Source organism: Leptosomus discolor, chromosome 1 (assembly GCF_034619465.1).
Source record: "Leptosomus discolor isolate bLepDis1 chromosome 1, bLepDis1.hap2, whole genome shotgun sequence".
NCBI classification, from domain to species: domain Eukaryota; kingdom Metazoa; phylum Chordata; class Aves; order Leptosomiformes; family Leptosomidae; genus Leptosomus; species Leptosomus discolor.
The window spans coordinates 54,692,019-54,712,098 of NC_141391.1; positions in this window are offsets into that span (position 1 = coordinate 54,692,019).

A 20,080-nucleotide genomic window follows, 5' to 3' on the forward strand; every position below is an offset into this window, starting at 1 on the left:
TTTACAGGAACTGTCAGAAGATGTAAAAAGGTCTAATTTTTTTCCTACTGGGAACACTTACTTTAAAACATTCTTAAAATATGCTGTTCTAAATTCTTGCAAAAATCTCTAAGCAAGTATACTGGGCAGTTCACTGTCTTCCTCAAGCCTAAGGGCCACTGTAACTTAAGTCCACTCTTTATGAGTTCTATATTTTGAGTATCCATGAAAAGTTTTCTAATAGTTGTCTTCCCTTTTTGGCTTTTGAGGAGCTCTGTAAAGATGCTATTAGCTAGAGAACTTTTTGTCATTTAATATCAGCAGTGCTTTTGCTTATTTCTTGCCTGAAAAACAGTGCAAAAATTATAGAAGCAGCCTGACAGTTTGGCAAGATTTGCTGGAATTGTTTACATACACAACTTCAGCTGCATTTATATACTAGTACCTTTGTGTTCCTGACAACCTCAGCATCTGGGAGATAAAGGAACTTGGCTTTGCAAGTTGCCTTTGTAAAATCAGTATTCTCATTGTTTCTCATCAATAGTTTTACAGATGACATTCAGGAAAAACTTGATCTTCAGTTTTGGTTTTGGGTTTTTGTTTTGTTAACTTAAAATGCACCTAAAGCACTCCAATTTGAGTCATCATAGATCTTCTAAAACCCTGAAGGATCACTGGGTCCACCAGGGTCCCCATTAGGACTTGCAAATTTTAAAAAATGGTTTGTTTTGGTGGTCTTTGTAATGACATAGTTCCATGCACTATAGGCTCCAGAAATCTTAGGACTTGATTTAATAGCTTTTTGTACTGAATAAGAGAAAGTATTTGGAGGGTGTTGGATTTCAGCAAAAATGTGAAATATTGTCAATGGTTGAAAATTTTACTGTGCAATGGAATACTAACCAAGCAAATAAACATTTTTTTTTAACTTGGTTTTCAACATGAGAAATCAACACTCTTCAAAGATATTCTGAAAATGTGTGTGTGTGAGAGAGTGTTTAGAGATTATCAGTTTGGCACACAGTGGACATGTTAAAATCTTCACTTAATGTGTTGATTTACCTTTGTGAGCAGTGATGTAGCATGATTTTCTCTGTTAAGTGTGAAAATACAACTGATGCCATCAGCTTGTTGAACAAACACTCTCAAAAATTCTCCTCAAAAAAAATCCCAAACCAACAGTGATAAACGGTCCTTTTCTATGTCACTTGACAGTCACAATGAACCATTTCCACATTCCCCATGGATGTAGAAGAAACTTACTACAAATACAAGATATTAAGAATATGATTAAAGGTGCAAAATGTTGATAGCCTTTCACTTCAAGGAACTCAGCCAGAGAAATAAGCCTTGTATGGAATTTCTGTCTCCATCTTCATCAGTGATAAACCACAACAGACTTATATGTGGGTCTTATGTATTAAATTCAAATTGATGTAGATACGAAATGGCCACCTTAGCACCTGAAATGGTGGTCTCTAAATTGTGGTGTACAAAAGAGACTAATGAACTTCAGGCAGTTAATATACTTTTCTGAAATTAAAAAAGCAAGCAAGCAAACAAACAAACACAATCAAAAACAAATAAACAAACAAACAAAAACCAAATAAAAGATAAGTAAGGAATATAAACATCTGGAGTTAATAAGGTTTCATATGCCACTTCTGTTACATTCAGGAACCTAGAATTTACCTAATGTCTTTCAAGATACCCAAATATTTTGATTTGATCGTTGTTCTTATGCCCAAAAGCTGAATTACAACCATATATGGACAGAAAAATCTCAAATATATCTCAAATTACATTGACTACAAATCTAAATAAGAGGGAAACCTAATGAATACATTTACTAATATCTTTAGTTTTAAAGTTTCAGTGATAAAAATAATCCAGAATAACAAATGTGAAAAAACATTGTAGCCACTCACCAAGATAATATAGCACAATCACACTGCATTGATAGCTAGCTTTTATTATTACAAGTGAGACCTAAGAAAACTCCTTTCCATGACAAATGAATAAATACAAATAACTTAGGTATGCCTGTATGATTATATGAACCACAGTTTTATTAGGGGAAAGGGAATCACAGCTATAAATATTTCCCTTGTTTTGGATTATATCTTGCTAAAAATTCCCTAGAATTTTGTATGATGTCTTAGAACGAGAATTGGTTCAGAACTTTTATTTAAAATTCGTCATGAAAAACTTCTGTCAGCTAAACAAAGCTTTTCTATGGCATTTTGTTATTCATCACAAGCAAAAGGGCACAATAGTCTTGGTGGGTTTTTTTTCTGTACGGTCCAGAATTTAACATTTATTTTATCTGATTTTACGTGTTAGTCTTTCTTTATAAAATTTAAGCAGTTTTATCAATGTAAATTTATTCCTTCAACCCAAATTTACTAGAATCTTATCTGAAACTTCCTATATTCCTATTTAGAAATTCTAGTTTAATAATAAGGCAGCTTAACCAGATGTGTTTGGAAACAGAAAGTAAAGGGAACAGCAAAAAGTTGTCAGACAGAAACAATGCTGATACTATGAAAACTTCTGGGCCTGTATCAGCTTCCTATCTAATATAATTAAAGGATTACATATAACCAAGTTATTGGTGATGTTCACTTGATTTTTTCCTGACTTATCTATAACAAAAAGAGAAGGAACTAATGGGTTAGATGTTCATAAAGCGTTTATCAATGAAATATTCTTGGATTACTCCTGAAGCTATTGAATAAAGAAATTAAATGCTAGACTAAAGAAAGTATTTTCAGATCATATTGCAATTCTAATACTTGAACTACAAAAGCAAAAATTTTCATAGTAATTTTACAAGGAAATCCAAGACATTACCAGGTTGTATAATGTGTAAGTACTATGCTGTTTCATTTTACTATATGTTATGAAAATAGGATGTTATTCATCAACTCCACTATTTATGAAGGTGCAAATAGTTATTAATTATACATGCTATCTTATGAATATGAACATCTGTGTATATAACTATATACATGCATTCAAACGAGTGGTGAGAAAAGACATCTACATTTTGAATAAAAAATTTCAGTTGTGGATGGATGGTAAGAAACTGATCCAAATTCCTAATTAATTTTACGTGGTAACCAAACTTTACTAAACACTGAAAGTGCAGTACATCCTATATTCCTGTCAAGCAGAGATTTTTCTAAAGATCATAATACATCAGAATTTTCAGGGGATCAGACTAAACAGTTTCTTTAAGTTCATCTCCTCAAAGAAGACTAAAGACTTTTAAACTAGGTGTCTTTTAAACCTGAGGTGTCTATTAGAATATAAACAAATTATTTCAGTTTTTAAATAATCAAAATTCAAAGCCTATGGATAAAACTGTGTGGAACTAGGTTGTATTTATAAACAAATCTCCCATTGTCCTTATAAACAGGTTGTTGCTGCTTTTCAGTAAACTCTGTGTGGTCCCACATGGTCCCTGAGGTTTATTTAAGAGTGCTCTCACTCCTGGCTGCTTGATGCTGTGGGACAAATCAATGAGTAGTCGAAGACAGCCTGAGGAGATGGGCAAGGGCAATGTGCACATGCAGCTCAGGGAAGGATGTAGGGAACAACTGACCACAGCTGCTGTAGAGAAAGCTGAACTTATCTCAACACAAAGGGGACTGGAAGGTGGCCTTTGGTCTGCCTAAACAGCTCTAGCAATTGAATATTCAGATCAGATGGCTAAATCAGGTGAGCAAATCAACCAGTTATATTGGCTAAGTGAATCAAGGAACTGTGTAACTGGTTTTCTCTGAGTTAATTAAAACATTGAACATGTCTTCCTGAATCAGCCAGATCAACATGTGAGAGGGAGGGTATATGTGAGTAATCCTGACATAGACTATGAGAACCGAGCAGCCAACGAAAGGAACTTTGTGGGGAGCAATGGGCTTGAGATGGTTTGAACCCATGTTTTTCATCCTGGCAAATAGGGACACCCAGTGCTGTGACAATGACCATATTATACAGACAGACAGTGAATATCAAGTTTGTATAGTGATTCAGCTACATATGGCCATTGCTGCACTCTGCGAAGTGTAGCTTGCAGCATTGCTGCATTTCTCTGCTAAATCAAAATCTAATGTAACTTCAAAGAGCTTCAGATAAGTAAATTTTATATTATGCATTAAACATTCCACATGTGGAACATCTGAAAGAACATGGTCAGAGTATACTGGACTGTGACATGCTGGCACCCTGCTCTTCTCCACAGCCTTTCTCTCTTTGCCTCTGCATGAACTATAGGCTTCCAGCACACACTGTGCTTCTCATCTGGTCCATGTGGCTTGTCTTTAACATAAAAACTAACAAAATATACAGTCCGTTAGAGACCGTATCAGATAATATGTCTCCTTTTAGAACTCTTTTTTAAAATCCAGTATGCTGTAACTAGCCTATCTGAGGTGGGTTAATATATAGAGAATATAAATTCCAATCTATTCACATTTCCATAAACTTCAAAAGATATGTGTCTACCTATACAGAAGCTTTGATTACAGCTGTGTGCAAATGTGTTTGGAATGTATTCCATTATCTTTACGAAAGTAAAAGCAATAATGATAATTGCAAATTTCTTCAATACATAACTGATTTCTTAAGCAGAAGGGTGAACTTCTAATTTTAATTTGCAGGAAATAAAATAATTCTTATTAAGGTTAAGATGTCAATATTTTTCAGTAACGATAAGAAGACAGTAACCTTCTGTTCATCAGGAAAACAGTAAGTACATAAAAGAATGTCAGCAGTATCGTATATCTTTTGAAATTATTTTAAAAAGGGAATAATTTCTTATATACTAAGAATGTAGGAGTGGTGGAAAAAGTGAGAGAAAAGCTGTCTTGTTTAAACACATTGCACAAAATGTGACTAACAGGTTTTCTTGTCATGCTGATGTAAGAAGACAAGTGGCCTATTTCACAGCAATTTAGCTAACCTTACATCTTGTCAAGAGTGAAGATGGAATTCATCTCGCTTAACTTTAGCTACACAGAGGTTGAATATCTCACATAAACTAACCATATAGGCTCCTTTTATAATCAATGGCAACTGTCACACCACAAGTTGAGTTATTCTCCCACCTTCTTTCATTCCCCTGTGTCTGTTAACTAACTGTGACTAACTGAAATGCCATGGCTAAATTCCAGAAAAATAGATTTGGATGAGATGATTCCAGCCCTTAAAAACCTCTACATCTGTATGTTCACCAATGTTGCAACTATGTTACAGTCTCAAAAACACATACAACTCTGGTATCAGATTTTTCTATTGATTCTCAGCACCATTACAGTTAAAATTTATTATTAATCTAGTTAATGCTGAAAGCACCATTGAAGTATTAGTAAAGACAATAGGTCAAATGTGCTGCAAAGCATGAGAGATTAATGCTTCCAGATGAAGGTTCTTTCAGTGCGTGTGGATAGCATTGGCTGTCACATGGACTTCCGAAGAGGCTGAAGTAGGATTCACTGAGCAATCCAGATTATCAGAAAAGTAGGAAGGTACCTTCCTGGAAGCATCCTTGGTTAATTAGTATTTGTATATGTAGAAGAAGAGTAATTATGAAATTACCCCCACAAATTTGACGTACTGCAACTTTGTACATGTGAATGTTATATAATATCCCCTTTTTTTTTTGGACCTTGGAAGTCAAGAGTCTGTCTGCTTTCATTGTAAATGTCAAAGATCTAATGATTATTATCTGGTCACTAGGTATATGCACTAAGTATCGTTCTGTATCTTCTCAGATCAGTTTTGACTGATTTGCCGAAGACACAGATATTGATATGAATAATGTTGACTGCTACAGACCAGGATACCTCTTTATAGTTCATGACATATTGGGCATATGCAATATTAGTAGAATATCACATATTCAAATGTCATGTATAATTAAATTTGAAAAAAATACATTCAAATAAAAAATATCAGATACAAAACTTCAATAAACTAGTCATTTTAATATTCTATCCTTGAAGCCTGTTATATAAGGAAAACTTGACCAGATATGAAAAATGTGCATAATATGGCAAAATTTTTCTCACTTCAGTAAGAGAACAGTTTACCCCTTGCGATGTAAATACTAATAATCCTTATAATACATCATCTTCTTCTCCATTATGCAGCTGTGCTAATTTACTCACATGATCCGGGATCCAGAAATCTGAGGAAATGAGTAGGCCAGCGAAATATATTATTGAGCTTATGTGCAAAGAAAGCAAAGAGAAAAGCAAGCAAATAATGAATAAGAAAAGCAAGATAATATTTCAAAATACTTTAACGCTACACATGAAAATCACGTCTTAGTTTGCTGGCCCTCATTAGCAACATGGTGTAATAGTTTGGAGGAATGATTAGGATGAACTTCTTATGAAGAACAAATGAATTGTGATGTGCAAGGCCCCACAATCTGTTTAATTTCAGGAGTGAATTACAAATCAGACGTAATCACTCTGTCTGTCTATTATGCCTCCTAAATAACTCTTCCATCCCTTGGTCAGATACAGCTAAAGTAATAGAATTTGCAAAGATGAAAGTTTTCATTAAATCAATGGCCAATATAAAACAGTTACAAATTAATGTCACTGAAAAAAAACGTAATATTTTTCTGCAAAAATGAATAAGCCACAGCATGTGCTGCTATTTGATCACAGAACTAGATAAAAGATATATAAGGAAAAAAGAAATATTTCGTAACAAAAGGGAAGGGATGCTGAATATGAAAGAAAAAAATAAGTATGTGGAAAAGGTTCCATAAGAAATTCGTTTTTATCACTGCCATTATTCATGTTTTACCAATCCCACTATTCAGAGTAACTTGCTTATATGATAAATAAGAGCATCTTTGTGTATATGAGGTCTTCTTCTTTCTTATCTTAAGTTGAACTATATTTGCCTTTTCTTATATACAACTCTGCATGTCTGATATGTAATATTTTCAAGTGTCCTTTTCTTTCTTAGGTAAGGGGGAAAAAACAAAAAGTACCTTAATTTCTTTCCATTTTGCTTATTGAGTCAGCACAAAACAATATTGTTATCTCTAAGAAATATGTTTAATTTTTTTCTTTTGTAATTTTAGTTCTGCTGAAATTCCAGATTGCATATTCTTCTTTGTACAAAGTAATGTTAAGACATGTTCAGAAACAGTCCTGTTTACCCCTTATCACTGTGGAGGAAGGTACATCAAACAACATGACACGGTAAAGCTTGATTTATGGAGTGGACAAGTGGGAGATGTTCTGTGTAAGAAAAGCTGTGCACACGCACTGTCATACACACACATATACATGCACACACACATAACACATTCCAGTTAACTGAGACCTGCCCCAGGAACCACACCAGTAAGTCAGCACAGCCCAGCCTGGAGAAATAAAATATCCACTCCCTCCAGTGTCCATGTCAGGATCTGGGCAGGCCTTGGTGCTGACTCCTCGAGATCTCTCCTTCTGTAAGTGTTGGACGGCTATGTGACAGTGTTCCCCCAATCTCTATGACTCTGTGGGTTTATATCCAGGTGTTGGCACAGGCTGACAGCCAAATAAGTTCAAAGTGGTATCATGGTATGTTTTTCCTTCCAAGTAAGGTCCTGATGCTTCCAGGACAAGTCTTTAGTGAAGATGCTATTGTTCAGTGAAGATGCTATAGCTATACCTCAGTGATAGTTTGAGTAATTCTTGCAATAGTTCTAGAAACTATTTTCTCTTTCCAAACTGATGTCAAGACACAGGTTTTCTCACTCAGTTTTGCACTAAGCCATTAGGCCCACACACATTGCTTTGATGAAAGTTCATTTTCACATTATTATTTTAGTCATACCTTTGGTAGAGATTTGCAGAACTACCTCTAAACATAGCTATATTTGTCCTAAGATTATGCAGAAAGCATATAAATTTTATACTTTAATCATGGATACGTTGACATCTTGTGGCAAAGTAATGCAGGTAATTTTTACACCATTATATTAGGACTTGAATATTTCAAGGTATATATTTTTACACAGCTTTTTTTTTAAAAAAAATGTTTTTATTCAGACCATGTTGTCACTTATCTCAGAGAAGAGCTATAGAAACATGCTTTGGATGAATGGTATTTTTTAGTTCTATATCTACCATTCTGAAGTTCTGATACTTCACATTAATACTACTACTGACATTTGTAAAAAGGAAAAAAAAAAAAACAAAACAAACAAACTATAAAGAACTCTCTCTTCTTTCAGGATACAAATCTTCCAGAAATTGTGATATGTCCTCAAAGACATTATTGAGAAAATAAAATATGTTTTTAAACAACTTTTTAGTTCTCTATAGGTTTGGGGGTTTTTTATCCATAAGGATGGAAATAATGAGCCAAGAAAAATACTCAGAAGTAATTCCCCCAGAGCAGTTGTCTATTTGACCAGAATAAATATTTCATTGAGACAATATCTAAATTGAGTAGTTCTTTAACAAGGGAAATTAAAAAAAAAAAAACCAACACACAACTTGATTATTCAGGACAAAAGGAATGGGACTCAGCTCACTTAAAATCAGATATCTATATCTGAGATAGTCTCTCTAGGCAAGATTTAATTGCCTTAACATAAATATTTAATGTCATTTTTAACTGTCTGAAATATTTCCCCTGGCTTCCATCATGACTTCAGTTGATTTCACCTTTCACAGCCATACCTGTCACTCCCATGAAGGTAAGGTGTCCCAAGATTCTGGCACTGGACTCCAAAGCTTAAGAAGCATCCTGACCACTATTTTATTTTGATAGCCACCAGAAAGTAATGTTCATTTTAAATGAATAATTATTCTGATCTATTTTAGATGTCTGCTTAAAGAGGATAGGAATCAGTCACTAGGAATGCCTATTTCTTTCCACTGATTATAAAATAAGTCTAGACAACTACCCACATATGAATGTTTATGTTAGAGCTCACTCAGGTAGAATAGAATCTGATATCAAGATTTATAGATTTACCTATATGCAAATTAGGCTTCTAAATTCCTGTTATAGTTAACAGAGATTTAATCAATACACAGACTAGAAAGGGATTGAATTTATTATCTAATAAGGGCTTCTTTTGTTTCACTGAACATACATGTGTAGTCCCATTCGCCCAGCCTCTATCAGTCCAGCTCTCTTCTGTGACCTGTGCTATGTACAATCACTCCATGAAAGTGTCTCAGTGACTCGTATAAAACCAGATACCCACACTAAAACAACTGACTTGAGTCAAAGTTAATTTTTGGAGTTCTTTATTCAACTGTACTGTGTGACAGTACCTAGCTAGCTAGTATTGTTCTCTGTTTTACAATCAAAATATGGTGTTTTACAATCAAAATAAGGATGTTCTGTTAGGAATGTTTCCAGAGGAAGAAACTGGAGTATGAATTTCTTACCCACAGAGGAAGAAGCAGCACTGAAGGTCATCCTCTGTTATCTGACAATCCAAATCTCTAGTTTCTTTCTGGTTTTCCTTCTCAGCTTGAATCTGGAACTCCTCTGTAAACATTATCCCAAAGAGAAGACTGAGTCTAATGGGAAGAAAAGGCTGTGCTCTGATCTAGGCACCTCTATGGCCTTGTGCTTTGGAACATTATCCTGGCAAGGCTGACAAGGATGTTCATATGAAGAGGAAATGCAAGCATATTGGAGAATAGTATCTGGCTTTAAAATAAAACTTTTTTTTTTTCTTTCACTATATGCTATTGAAATAAAATTAAACTAGTGGTAGGAGGTATTTATAATGTTTCTGACTATTTTCCTTCTAGTATTGTAGTGGCCAGGATCCGTACAGAAAAATGTACAAATTGATTATCATAGTAGAATAATATAATTGTAATGAAATGGCAATGGTCTCTCTAGTTGCTGACACCAGGACAAATGAGTCGCCCAAGTTCTGGTACTCAAACCGACACCCACTACCTCCCCCCCACATGAACACTACCATCCCCATCCCCCCACATCTCTCCTGTGGCTGGCCCAGACCTGTGGTCTCCCCTATGGCTGACTCTCACACCCCTAGTCTTTCCAGCACTCTCTGGCAGCTAGCTCCTAGACCTCTTATCCTACTAGCCAGTTACTTTCTGACTGCACTTATTTGAAGTTTGCTAGTGAATTGCTCATACATACATGCATACACACAGGACTCACGTTCCTGAGGGTAACATACACAGCCTGGTCTATGCAGCTGTTGGCACCCAGACCTGTGGTCACTTGTGACCCATGATCTCTCCTCCAGTTGTTGGCACTGAAACTCTCACATATATGTGCACAGAATATAAAGTCCCATCACCCAGGAAAATAGTTGGAAATGGGATTTAATTAGAAGAAAGTGCAGACTGCAGGGGAACAAAGCTACATAGCCATTCCAAAGGGAAAAATGTTTTCAAAATTTTATTTCTGCTGGGACAGAACACCCGAAAATCTTAAAAACCCATTCCTCAATCATCCATGCCACCCTCAAAAAAATACTTTTTTATAGTAAACTCTCTACTAGAGCAATAAACATTCAAGCTCTTTCCCAGGCTACAACATGCCATATTGATGTGACTAAGGAACAGATTATCAAAGGCTGATACAAGTCCCTCTGAAGTCAATGAAAAACCTTTCATCAACTTCAGTGTATGTTGGATCAATGTTTAATTAAATCAGTTACCCTTTCCAAACGGAAATAAGTTAGATGTCTGAGGAATTTAAAATTTGAACTGATACGGGGTTTAAAAGGTTTTGATTATAACTGAAAAATAAAAGGATAATGCAACTTTACCTCAGTTGGATTTCATTTGAATACTGGGTTTTGACATGGGTCTCCGAAAACTAATTCCAAAATGACTGAATGATTTATTTGTTAATTCTGCTATTGAAATATCATTGTTCTAAGACTAACGGCCATTTTCTATTTTTGCATCAAATATGTTAACGAAATGTCACTATCAGTGTTAAATATCAACAGGAGCAATCCAAAGCAAACATTCATACATGAGTGAGGTACTGTTCCATTAAACTGTTTGTATTTCATTCTCTAATTCACAAATCAACCATGCTTTACAAAGAAGTTTAAATGAGGTACTCAAAAATTCAATTCTGAAGTTTATGATCTATTTTAAAACTTTCAACAAGAAATGTCCAATGGGTTTCTTTCTTCTTCAGCGAGAAAATAGAATACCATAGTGTGTCTGAATTACTTAAATAGCAGATACAAAATTATGAAGAAGAAGAAAAGCAGAAGTGGAGTAACAGTAAAATAGAAGGTTATGAGGGGAGGGGAGGGGAGGGGAGGGGAGGGGAGAGGAGAGGAGAGGAGAGGAGAGGAGAGGAGAGGAGAGGAGAGGAGAGGAGAGGAGAGGAGAGGAGAGGAGAGGAGAGGAGAGGAGAGGAGAGGAGAGGAGAGGAGAGGAGAGGAGAGGAGAGGAGAGGAGAGGAGAGGAGAGGAGACATTTTCCTTCATGTAAGTGTGCAGAAAATCATAAAGTATTCAGAAAACAAAAATGCATTAGCTTGAGAGCTAATAAAAATGAACTAAAATAAAATAAATAAAATATTAAATTATATTTTATTTAAAATAAAATACAAAATTAGACCAAAAATTCTACATCTTGCTAGAGTACAATGAGTAAACAATTAATTTTATCAACTATGTCCTATTAACACAAAAAAACGTGTTTTGCTTTACTGCTTAAAAATAGGTCAGCAATCTTAGCGAGTGATTTCCTGAGTGATTTTTTTTCATTTTCTGTAAGAGAATTTCAACTTTAATGAAACTATTTTTGTTTTCAGCAGCAGAAAAAACATGAGCTTTGATATCAAGAAATTCTATCTTACCTCATCTGAGCAAAACCAAGTCAAAAGACATCTAAACCTTATCTTCCTCTTATGACTTATAGTTGTGATTTATGTGTGATACCCCAGAAGATTATCCAGGTGTATATGACATCATAAAAGCCATCCTTTGACCAATACAGCTGTAATTTTTACTTTCCTTTCCTAAGCATACATGAAAAAGAAATCCAAAATTCACTTCCACCAATTCCCAAGTAAAAACTACATCTGTCTTATCTGCAATAGGATTTCATGTCAACTTAGTTTTAGCAATAGTATTAGAAGGATATATATCACATGCAGTGAAAGCTAAGAATGAGCAGTTGTAATCTAAAACATTGCAGAAATATGTCATTACTAAGCTCTGACAAGGAACCTGAAGCAGCTGAAAGTCTATTCTTTGGTCTGTTAATGTTTCTATTTAATTATTGTTATGAAAAATAATTTGGGAGTGTTTCAAAATGACAAGAATTTTATTAATCAAGTAACTAAATCAGATGTTCTTTCTTTCCAGTAACTATCACTGAAAAAAGATTAAAGTAGATATTGCCCCCTCTTTAACTGTCTCTCTACTTTAACAATTGCATGGAATAACATCCCTGTTATTCTAAAATTGGGAAATGACATTTTTAAAAAGGTATTATTGTCAGATTTCACTTAGGTTTACATTCCTTTTTCTGTTTGTCAGAGATGTGGTTTGCTTATTATTGAACAACCTCCCATTTCAACCTTTTCTCCCTGAGAATGAAGATTGGTCTCTAAATCCTTGGGAAATAAACATATTAATAATGATGAAGCATTAATGAATAGGAAAATAAGAAGCTCATTCCACTGTCAAACAATAGAACAATTGTTATCTGTAATTGCTGGTTTAGATTATGTCTGGAACTTTTCACATAATTTCCTTAAAGTTGCCTTAAATTATTTTAGTGTTTCAGAGCAGTTGAATCTCTTCAGTATTAATGCTATCGGTGGAAAAGTCCAAACTTTCCTCTGTAACTTTATGAGTTCTGTGCTTATTATTTCTTTTATCAAGAAGACAGGTTAAAAAATAATCTTAATTAATTTAAAAATCTCAAAATTTCCCATCTGGCTTCCATACATTTTTCTGAATAATGGCATAATCTAAGTAAAAAATCTTAATTCAAACCAAATAACACCACCAGAGAGAGTTACCATGTTAAGAAGTTGATATTGAAGTCTACATGCTGTTTAAAATTCAAAAAGTTCTCAGACATATTAAAGGAAAAGACAGACACATACATGGAAATTGAAGTAATTTTTTATTTCTTGTTGTTGCAAAAAGTCAGGGAGTAAAATCTTGGTCCAAATGAGTGCATTTATCAAGCAAGAATGACATTGTCTTTTGCCTCAGATAAAAAGCTAAAAGAGAAGCCAGTTTTTCCCATCAGCGATAATAATGCAGAAGATTTAATTAATCCAGTTACAGGATTCTCATTATAAATTAATCTGCAGTGTGGCGATGAAGTGTTAAAACTTTTGGACATTCTTTTTAAGGAAGGCCAGGGTTAAAAACATGGCAAGTTTACTTGAAAATGGATCAAACTTAACTGATAGCTATACAATAGTTTTAATTTTCAGGTCTTGGTAATCGTATTGTTCATTTTCACAGCTTCCTGACTGATAAAGTTTGAAAAGGAATGCATAATCCACTTAGTCTAAGGCTGGCATAGATGGCCTGTGTCTAGTATTCTTATTTCTGTGCATACTGCTTCTTTACCTGACAAACTGTGATTATATTTATATATATTTATATTTAATAGTTTCTTCACAAATTTAACTTTGTACATGGATAACATTCACAAAAAATATGTGATTTTTCTTTCAGGGTTATGTCACTCAGTAGCTGGGTTGGTTGGGATTTTTTTAAAATATTATTTTTTAGTCGTTCAGATAAAACTAAGAATGTATTAGTAAAGACAAAGTGAGATCAGACACCAGGAACTCTTTACTACCTGCCTGTCCTCATCTTTTCCCTTATCTCTCTCCTTTATCTTTAAAAGAAAGTTCTTTAGGTGTAGCCTTTTCTAATAAGTAGACACATTTCAAGAGATTATTGCTTTCTTCTACTCCTTAATAGGGCTTTCTTCTTCCTGCTTAACACTCGTTCTGAGACAGAAGTGTTAAGTAACTCCCTGGTACTTCAGATTCTATTACTGAGAAAGACAAAGAGAGAAGAGGATACAAAAAGAGAGGGAGCACCATCTCTCTAAACCCCTAAGCCATCTATTGCTTTTCCAGTCCTTTCACGAAATGTGTATTGCCTAAACAAGAACAGAAAACAGACAGTGTTGAGGTCTCTAGTTCTATCTTCCTTAGTGCTATGTTTGTAATGGACAACATAACAAACAACGCATCTCAAACCCAGAAACCTCTGTGTAGGAATTTCTTTTCTTAGAATTTATCAGTTCCCATGAAATCTAATAAGGTTCTTATCTTCACTGGAAATGAGTATCTTAACTCTCCATTTCCTTTATTTTGTGCTTTGTCTCTGACCAAGATTTGATTTCTAGACTGAATGCTGCTTAATATACAAATTAAAGCTCCATCAATCATGAGATATGAGGTTAAGAAATTGCTACATTTACTAATAAACTGAACAAGATTGTTAGCCTTGTTATCCTTTGTACAATTAAGAGGGGGAAGTGAGAATTTCACAGTAAATTTCCTACGTTTCTACTGCTACTAGTTGAAGTTTGGACAATGTTTTCTTTCTCTGCAAAAATCACCCTTTTTGTTTCTTGTGATATGTTTGGCAAAGGCTGCACTTGACTGTTTTTCAGTTTAGTACAAGTAGGAGAGAACATGTTTGTTACATATGTCAAAAAGGGACAGTCCAAGTAAGGGCAGTGACTTTGTACTGACCAAATTTGATTTGGTGGTGAGATCAGATTTGGAGAAGAGCTGCTGAGAGGACTGCATTTGTAGGTGTTTAACCCATTTGCTTGAACCGATCCAGAAGAGGGCTACGAAGATGATCATGGGGCTGGAGCACCTCCCCTATGAGGACAGGCTGAGAGATCTGGAGTAGTTCAGCCTGGAGAAGAGAAGGCTTCGAGGAGACTTTATAGCAACCTCCCAGTACTTAAAGGGGGCCTACAGGAAAGGTGGGGAGAGACTCTTTATCAGGAAGGGTAGTGATAGGATGAGGGGTAATGTTTGCAAACTGAAATAGAGTAGATTTAGATTAGATATTAGGAGGAAATTCTTCGCTACAAGGGTGGTGAGACTCTGGAACAGGTTGCTCAGAGAAGCTGTGGCTGCCCCCTCCCTGGAAGTATTCAAGCCCAGGTCGGATGGGGCTTTGAGCAACCTGATCTAGTAGAAGGTGACCCTGCCCATGGCAGGGGGGTTGGACTACATGATCTTCAAGGTCCCTTCCAACCCAAAACATTCTATGATTCTATGATTAACTGAAAAAGGTTAGACATTGAAAGGAAATGTATGGAGCAGCAGTCCAGTTCCCCAGTGTTCATGGGAAAAACAGAACCTTCATATGCCACTTTATGTGCTTTTTCCTAAGCAGAACTGTCCTTCTACTTCTCTTTTTTTCAGAATCAACATCTGCTAATAAGAGTAATAACTTTTTAATATATGTAAACTGTGTTTTTTGTTAGCATGTCTAAAGAATGTTCCTTTTTCGTAACTGAAGCACAGACTTATCATCTAAGATACTTGAGCTGTTCCAACTTTGGTGTGATAGAATTAGGATCCTTGATTACATTCTTTTTTAGCTACTGTGGAACAAAAACATTTTGAAAAACGATGATAGCAAGAGTCGTAAGTACATTACATAGTAACACAGCACTGAAATATAACAAAGGGAAAAGCAGACAGCTTAATCACATCAAACTCAATCATATACCTCAGTATTCTTACATCTCTCACAAGTGATAGTCATACCACAAAAATAGATGCTTTAACGTTCTATCACACCGCCTCTACGTGTTCCATTTATAATTCATCTTAATAGATACAAATCTAACATTACAGTAGAAATAAGGGAAATAAGGTCAGAAAAAATTTAAAATAGAGTATTTATGCTTTGAAGATATGCCCAACTTAAAAAAAAAAAAAAAAAAAAAAAAAAAAAAAGAAAAAGTTGTTTTTTCTGTTTGTGCGTGTGTGTACCTTAGGAAATATCACTTTCCTCAACAAAAGGTATCAAAGGCAGCCAAAGTCCAAGGTGGCATGATGCTAGTATCTGGAAAAAATGACGGTTGATAAAACATCTTCCTTTACCACAGACAAACTACATGCTCTTAAATCCTACTGTGTGGCACCTGTAACTACAAGATTAAGGTAATTCTAAATAAGCAAAAGTCCTGAAAGAATTCTGAACTTTTTTGTCGTCATGAATTATAGGATCAGCAGCCAGTTTAGTGAGTTTACTGCTACTTTTCTCTGAGGCAACAGCAGCATCCAGTGGCCAGTGACGCTCAGCCTAGCTGTGCTGCTTGTGGACTGCTGATGTACAACAGCCTTTTTAGGTATTCTCAGCTTTTATCCTATTGCGAAAGGAGCAGACAGCATTTAAAGAAGCAGTATCAACACCCTGCAGGTTTGGTATGTTTCTGCATAAATTCTATATAGATTTTAGCTTTTGCTTTCCTCTGTGTTATGTATAATAATGAAGGAGGTAGAAGTCATTCACGACAGCTTTGTGACTTTCAGGTTTGCTTTATTAAGTGTCTGTTTATTGACACAAGCACAAGTGAGCAGTAGGAAATTCAGAACCCTGTTTGGTATATATAACCTGTGGGGCCTTCAGGCTGAACAGAATACAGAAATGTTGTACAAGATGCAGTCTTAATCTATTAGAGAACTGTCAGATGCACTAGAAATACTATTAAGGGGTTATGAATACTGACTGTAGATAGAATTGCAATAGTCTCAACAGAACTTATATGAGTTGGAGCCCTATTGTGTTTAGTGCTTTATCTCTGTTTCCAGGGTGGGGAGAAAGTTCTTGCTTCCACATGCTTAAAAAGATACATAGAAATATTGTATTCTGTATAGAAAAATTATGAATGTTAACTATGTACAAGACACAGTATGGGATTAAAGAACTTAGTTTGTATTCCGCAATGTTGTATTAAGAAGATTACTCCAGGCAAATGGAAGTAGCTTAGAAAATATGTGATTGCTATTTGACTTAGCAGTATTTTTTATTTTCAGATTTTTTATTTTTTTCTTTTTCACAAATTTATACATACAACATCTACAAGCTGCATACCTTCTCTGCAAAATGTAGCTGTCCATAGAGTATTTTTGGAGATGTCTTGGAAAAATCATTTTCACATGTCAAAGACAGAGCTTTTGCAGAGTGTGTTCGATTCATTGGGATAAGCACCATGGCAATGACACTGTATGTATTTTATCCTTATGAAAGTAGCATTCTTCCACATGCAGAAGGAGGATATGGTAAGTGAAAGAAAGGTACAATATGAAATAAAAACTGTGTGATCATTTAGTGACAATATTGTACACGCATTTTTGTCTATGGGCTAAAATAATTGTTATTTGTTGTACAGTATTCAAAGAAGAAACAGTTTAGTGAAGGGCCATGAGAGTTGACAGGCCTGTGTACTCTTCATTACTAGGCATGCATGAAATATGACAACTTTCACAGTTGTCACTTCAGGCAAATCACTTCAGTCCTCTCAATTGTCAGCACGTGTTCGGACATCAGTTATGTGCATGATGCTCGGTAGAACCAATCCAAGATAAAAAACATTTTGGAATACTACCCTCACATAATATTAATATGCAAGTGTAAATTATACACATACAAATGTACCAAATTGATTGTGGAATTTTATCTTTGAGTTTTCCACAGGCTATTGCCTCCTTTCTCCCTTTGAGAACTTTCCTCCAATCCTTATTTATATACCCCTCCCATTGTGTGAAGGACTTGGTAAAAATGTATGTACCTGTGTCTAAAGAGTTCAGCAGTTTTTTGGAGACCATGAGTAAGTGGTGCACTGCTGTGTGCAATTAAGATTTATAGAGAGTAGGATTAATGGGCAGCAGTAAAGGACAACGGGAGGCTGTTTTGGAAAAGAACTAAATAGAGGAAAGAAATTCATGCTAAGGCTACTTGTTTCAAATTGGCTGAATTAATTGTGGAAAAGTTGAGTTTAAAAAGTTCTTTAAAAGCATCCTTTAAATATTAAAATTTTAAATACCTTGTCCTTGTATTCTTTCATTCCCTGTATTTTCACACACTGAACTTGGCAGCAAGTTTGAGAGTTTTTAGCTCTTTTCCTTTCTTAAAATACTTTGTGAGGATCAGTTTGTTGCACGGAGACAACAGTGGATATGTAGCCTCTACAAGACACAGGCCAGTCAGCCTACAATAAGCGGCATTTAGTTTGAATAAGCCAAACAGTAAAGACCAAGTGGCAAATTTATGGATAAATCAAAATATACTAATGGAAAGATCAGGTACAAGGTATTATTCAGTTATTACGACTCTGTGTAGTGATTGCAGTGTTTGGGTTTTTTTCTCTTCAGCTTTATCTTTGCTATTGCAAGATAATTCTTGCCCTGCCTCGGAGATTTTTCCATGCCAAGTACGTATTACATTTCTTACATCTCAGTAATGTCAGTGAAAAGAGGAAAGGGAAAAGAACTAGAAAATCTGTATAAGAACTTAGATGTGAAGAAAACAAGATGAGGAATGTTTTAATTATGTACATTCACAAAATAATTTTCATAAATTTTTTAACGTTTATTTTAAAACACAAATACCCTTACTGAAACGTCTCCAGGATAGAATTCTTCTTCTGTTTAGAGATGTACCATTTCCAACTTAAATTTATTAATGGCCAGAAAATATACCTTTTTTCTAATAAGCATATCCTCTTAATTTAAAAAGCCTTTCCTTAACTAAAAAAGCCACTTTTCAAGAGACTTTCCAAAGGCTTTTCACAGATAGAAAGAGAGTCTCGAAATTCTCTGTCGTGGTTTGAGCCCACTCAGTCAGCGACAAAGCACCACGCAGACGGTCGCTCAGCCCTACTCCATGCCCTGAGGGATGGGGAGGAGAAAATACAACCAAAAGGTTCCAGGGTCGAGACAAAGGACAGGGAGGGCTCACTCACCAGTTATGGTCACGGGTAAAAGACAGACTCGACTTGGGGATAAAAACATACATTTAATACAAAACAACCACCACCATCAAGGAGAATGAGAGATACAACCAAGCCTTAAAAACACCTTCCCACCACCCCTCCGATCTTCCCGGGCCCAGCTCTGCTCCCTCTTCCACCCCAGCAGCGCAGGGGGCAGGGAATGGGGGTTACAGCCCGTCCGGCACAAGGTGTCTCCGCTGCTCCGTCCTCCTCAGGGAGAGGGGCCCTCGCAGCCCTCCCCTGCCCCACCGCGGGGTCCCTCTCCCGGCAGACAGCCCTCCACCCACTGCCCCAACGGGAGTCCTTCCCGCGGGGCCGCAGCTCCCCAGAACCCCCCAGCGCGGGTCCCTCCCGGGGCTGCCGCCCTCCCACCGACGGGCGGCTCCAGCGCGGGCTGCCTCGGAGTCGCGGCTGCTCCGGGCCCGGTCCCTGCTCCTCCGGCCCGGGGCCCTCCGCGGGCTGCAGGCCAACCTCTGGGCCACCGCTGGGCTCCAGGGGCTGCAGGGGCTCAGCCGCCACCCCAGCGTGGGCCGCAGGGGAACCTCTGCTCCGGCACAGCTCCCCCTCTCCCTCCTCATTGACTGGGTGTCCGCAGGGCTGTTTCTCTCACATTCCTCTCTTCCGCTCACCAACAAAAAACCAGGAACAAAGTACTCACTCATCAGATTCTTTCACTCTTAAAGAGTTATTCACAGAGGGGCCGATTGGTCTGGCCTTGCCCAGAGGCGGGTGCGAGGTTAGAGCAGAGGGAACTTCTAGAATCCGCTTACAGAAGCAACCTCTGTAGCCCCCTCCCCCCCTACCAAAACCCTTCCAGACACCAAACCACCACACTCTGACATCAGGTTCCTCAGTTAAACATACTAACACTGCTTTGTTTCCTGAACCCACTAGTAGCGGTTGCATCTGGTAAAATCCGTCTTTTGTGAAAATTGGTGATCTTTTCTGAAAATTTGGTGATCAAAACCAGATTCCTTTCTGAATAAGTTCAGCTACATAGTAATCAATATTCTCAATTTTTATTATTGATGAGTATATTGCTATAAAAATAAAAATATATTTTTTTTTATTACGAGCAAATGATTCATTCATTTGGTGTAATT